This window comes from Lactuca sativa, chromosome 1 (assembly GCF_002870075.4).
Source record: "Lactuca sativa cultivar Salinas chromosome 1, Lsat_Salinas_v11, whole genome shotgun sequence".
Classification (NCBI taxonomy): domain Eukaryota; kingdom Viridiplantae; phylum Streptophyta; class Magnoliopsida; order Asterales; family Asteraceae; genus Lactuca; species Lactuca sativa.
In genome coordinates, this window is record NC_056623.2 from 29,021,359 (window position 1) to 29,026,806 (window position 5,448).

General features: G+C 35.8%; 1 pseudogene; it reads right to left on the bottom strand.

Annotated features, from left to right (window-relative positions):
• Positions 1-420: 420 nt before the first annotated feature.
• On the bottom strand, positions 421-4,194 carry LOC128127046 (endonuclease 2-like; annotated as a pseudogene).
• Positions 4,195-5,448: the final 1,254 nt, after the last annotated feature.

The following is a 5,448-nucleotide window of genomic DNA, read 5'->3' on the forward strand; positions in this document are numbered from 1 at the left end:
TCAATAACACACCAAGGCACTATTAGCTCCAAGAACACACACACACACACACACTCATTAAGGACGATGGAAGGCTCTCTCTTAGGGTTTTACTTACTGATATGGAGGCTAAGAAATGAGCCTTAGCATTCTTTAAATAGTGCACAAGTCTTATTAGGGTTTTGCATCTGGTCCGGGTACGCCCGACGTAACTAGTGACTCCTCGTCCAAAATAAGCGCATGAGTACGCGCAGCGTACCCCTCTGGTACGCCAGCGTACTCACTTGCAAGGTTTCCTCCACTCAAGGACCAATCATGACCAACTGACAAAGAATAAGGGTGAAATAAATGTACCTGAATCTCGGGGTGTTACAATATATATATATATATATATATATATATATATATATATATATATATATATATGACTTATGTTAGTATTTAATTAGTATTTTCTGATAACTTAAAGCAAAATGACAATCTATCACCACCTTGAGCTAATCGCCAATTAACAATTGGTAAACGAGACAAAAAGTAGTCATCTCCATGAACAAAATCATTCCCAACTCCTTTGTATGCCAAACTACATGCTGCTTTTATTCCTTCACTTGCATATCTGTTGAAAGTAATCAAATTTATAAAAATAAAAAAAATTGTTCATTTGTAATTGTTTTTTGCATCTATGTATTATATACGGTTTCACATACAAGTTGGGACAAGTATTCTGATTTCTGATGCACTTCTCCCTTGTTGGAAGTTGATATGCGCATTCTTTCTGCCAAACAAAATGTATAAAAATACTAATTAAAATCCCAAAAAAAAACTTTCAAATTCTTAAACAAGTCATGTAAAGTAAATATGTAAAATACCATTATGTTGGTCTAAATAGCTTTGACTAGATTTTCAACATCAGAATCATAGAATATTTCTTTGGCAGTCTTAGTTATGTTGTCATCCCAAACCTGTATAACGTAATGTATGTATTTTTGATCATTAGTTTAACAAGAAATCTTAATTTAGATTACATATGAACATTGATCATGTTCCCACCTCTATCCGAAGTGAATCCTACATGTAGTGACTGTAACAGGGGCAATTTATGTAACAACCCGGATTCCCAGGTATTATTTATTCTTCTTAATTTTGGTGTTTTGTGAGGAGACTCGGCGAGTTGGAGCTCAAACTCGCCGAGTATGGTCGCGGTTTGGGAAAGGGTTCGCGTCCGGACTCGGCGAGTCCACGCTGTTTAATGAAACCTTAAATTTCAGGGTATGAGACCTATTTAAAAGGGGCTTATGGCCGTCATTTGCGGCCACCAACCCCAGAGAGAACCCTAAAAGAGTCCTTGAGCGTTTTGTGAGAGAAAAGAGGAAGATCCTTGATTACTTGTGGGTGATTTTGCATATAGAAGAGGATCAAGGCAAGAGGAGACCAAAGGAGGTGCTAATCCAGTGATTCCTGAGTCCAGAGATTTCATTTGAGGTAACCATTCGTTCCTTTCTCAGCCCTTGGTGTAAATCTTAGAGTTAGGGGTTCTTTGTGGAATGATTCATGGAGTAATTGGCCTCTTTTGTGTTGATGCTTTAGATCTGGACCCAAAGAGGTCCAGAGACTCTTTTCCCTCAAGCTTTATGAGTGTTAATGGAGGCCATGAGCTTAGAATAGCATTCTAGGGACCATATCATCAAATAAAGCCTTTGGACCTTTGCATGAGCACCAAGATTGTAACTTTACATGATAAATGTGCTTGGAAGGACTAGATATATGAGTTACTAGAACGGATCTGACCTCAGGAGTGAGTTTGAGTTCATGCATGGCTTAGACTCGCCGAGTCCGAAGAACAGACTCGGCGAGTAGCATGAAGATTGTCCATAACCACTGAGTGAGTAGTCTTACTGAGTTAAGGATTGACTCAGTGAGTCAGGGAGAGTCAGAGAGGGTTGACAGGTGGACTGAGTCAAGTTGGAACTCGCCGAGTTGTTCTTGAGACTCGGCGAGTTGAGTCGTGGTGGCCCCGCGATTCATGCCAGGTGGAACTCGTCGAGTCAGGGAAGTACTCGACGTGTCAAGAGAGGATCCTAGGGAGTCAGTGAACACGTATAGACTCGCCGAGTCGCTCTAGTGCACTCGCCGAGTCCAGTCAAAGTTGACCGTTGACCGTTGACCAGAGTTGACCAGTGTTGACTTGATACGGGTAGTCAACCTTAGTTGTGAAAGTGTTAATTAGAGATATATTGTGTTATAGGAGGATTATAGCTCAGAGGATCGAGCGCGAGTGATTTCCGGGATTTGCGAGTTATCGAGATACGCGAGGTGAGTCTTCTCACTATACTTTACCTTGAGTAGGTAACCAGAGTTATGTGACAGAGTATTTGTATGCTATGTGTTGTACTGCATTATTTCTATGTGATTTATGTTGTGCATGTTTACAGAGTTAGAACCGGAAGGTTCACAGAGTTAGAACCAGAGGGTTCATAGAGTAGGGTCCACGGACCCACAGAGTTATAGCCTCGAGTGGCTAATATGTGTATGTGTGGTATTTTGGGGAACTCACTATGCTTCGTGCTTACAGTGTTTTGTGTTATGTGTTTCAGGTTTCTCTCAGGATCACGAGACGGCACCGGCTCGATTGTACACACCAGAGAAAGAGTCATGTTTTGAGGATCCTGGTTTATTATGCAAGTGAAAATGGAGTTACGTTTTGTAATTCAATTATGAATGAGATTTTAAGCAAAGTATTTTAAGAATTAAACGACTGTTTTTAAATGAAAAATTGTTTTGAAATTTTCGGCGTTACAATTTAGTCTTTTAACTTATTAGATAATAAAGTCAAATTGGTTAGTATCACATACTTGAGGAATATCTCCCATGAAATAAGAAAGAAAGAGCAGTGCTTTTATGAGATCATCTGCAAATATTTCATAATGTTTTTCATCTTCAAAGTTGATAAAATCTAGAAACAAAGAATTAGATGACGAAATTTGGGAATTTGATTACACTGAGATGTTTGTTTGCCAAAGTCGAGTACATGAGTGGTGTAGTTGATAATTTCTTCGATGACACATCTTCTGGCCACTCCATGTATTGTTGTCGTTTTGAAATTGAGCCCCTTGTCAAATGCCTACACCCGGTACCAATCAATATCATACAATTTCATCCGCAAGAGCTTTAAATTGTAATAGCAAAAACAAAATGTATGTAAGCAGCAAGAAAACCCTAGGAAAACCAAAATTAAGGAGTTGAGGAAGGCAGAGCTTAGAAAAATGAGTTCTGATTTGATCTAAAATGAAAGAGAAGAAAGAGAGCTACATGAATATGGAACTTACAGACAACTAGAAACCAGAATAGGAAGGTTTACGATAACTGATGAATGACGACTCAACGAGGAAAGCAAATGGACCGAGAGGAAAGCAAGCGAGGATGTGATTTATAAGGTTTTCTTGTACTTTTCAAGTATACTTCAAAGAGGGACGCGCAGATGGACGGTGGTGGAGGTGATTTTCCGGGCAGAGGAGGAATTTAAGTCGACAGAGGTCGATTAGGGCTTTTGGAGAAAATTGTTAAGAGTTTGGGAATGAAAATAAAAGCAGGGAAGGAAAAGAAAACGAGGGAAAGGAAAAATAAAGAAGAGTGGGGAATGAAAAAAAGGAGGCGTCCATTTTCTGTGATTGATGATTGGCGAGGGATTAAAAAAAAGGTGTGTGATTTTTAATAGTCTGTCGTTGTCCATCACTAAATTTTTTTAATTTGCGACCGATTAGGGAGTGGCCGTTTTTGTCGATAAATTCTTGCAGTTCAGTCGTTAATCTCTCGATAATACATCTATAAAAGTCTATAAGTATTTTGGTCGAAATATTTATGCGTGCCGTCGCTGATCCCTGTGTAAGCCGTCACTAATTAGCTACGGACAAAATCCGTAGCTGATTCCGTTGCTAAAGGTCATGTTTCTAGTAGTGATTATTTGGCTTAATGAATTAAGTTATTTTGTCTATATGAGCAAAAACATCCCTCTACGATTGTTGTATTTAACATCGAATCATTAAGCCCAATAAGTAATAAACAGTCTCTAAGTATCGTTAAGCAATTATGCAAAAAATTGATAACATAAATTTAGGTAATGAGAGGTTGGACATAGGTCACAAAGGATTCGCCTTCTTTCGATTGCTTTATAGTATTGCCTAACTTCAAATTCGTCACCCTATCAATGAAAATCATTGATAAGTTTGAGTCGTATTTATTTGTTATTCTATTCTACTGATTTATTTCCTACGTTTCAGGCTTTAGATATGGAGGACCACACTTCATGCTTTAGATATGGAGGACCACACTGCATACACTATATTTATTAACATTCAATCTAGCCTAACATTTTTATTATTGAATATATTACATTTCTTCTCTATATAGACAACCTAATTAATCATTTCAATTTTTGTTAGCTTATTAGTAATCTAAATTATCTCAATCATTTATTATACGTTTTTTTTTAGATAAAAGATAATGTTTGTATATTTTTTCTGAAAAACAAATAAACCTAATTATTATAAAATAAAGTTTGTTAACAAAAGTATATTAATCGTGCAAATGAAGGAATGCCATATGGTGAAGAAATGGTTGCAAACTCAATCAATCGTTGTTCCTTGACCAACACTAGATTATGGTTGTATTTTAATGTTTTCTAGTTATTCATTAAAACGACATATTTTGTTTTAAAGTATGTCCACATGAACACTGTTTACTTTTTTTCATAAAATGACCATCTAATCTGTGAAAAAAGCTTGCAAAATTGTGAGTTAATTTTTACTTACAAAAAGATTTAGGCTATGTTCGCTATACTAACTAAGAAATTGTCTGACATCTAAAAAATTAGATGTTAACTGAAAGCTAACCGATAAAAAATTTTGTTGGTATTATAGCCGATAAACTAGCTGGAAAATATAAAGTGTCATAAAAGGGCATTTAGAAAAATATGATTTTTATAATTAATTAATGATATATTTGAATTTTTTTTAAAAAGCTTATGAAAGTTACTCCAAGTTGTTTTTTAAAAAACTGGTTTATAAACTACTTTTTGGTTTACCAAACATCACAATTTAAAAAAAACTCTAAAAATAAACTAGATTATCAGTTAGTTGTGGTGCGTCAAACACAACCTTAGAGTGTGTTTGAAACAAAGCTTTTTAAGAACTTTTAACTTTAATCTTTCAAGAAAAATCTCAAGAAAATAATGTTTCCTTTGACAATAGACATTTTAGCTCTTATTTTAAATAAAAAGCTTCGAATCCAAAAGCTACTACTTCAATTAGCTTTTGTGAGTTTTTGGGTTTTAGTTTTTATCTAATTTTACACGTTTAAAAGCTAACAATTACTTTTGTCATACACTTAAACATAAATAAAAATTACAGCTTCTAGCTTCCAACTACAAGATACTATGTTTTAACCTCCAACTACGAACTAGTTTTGCCAAAC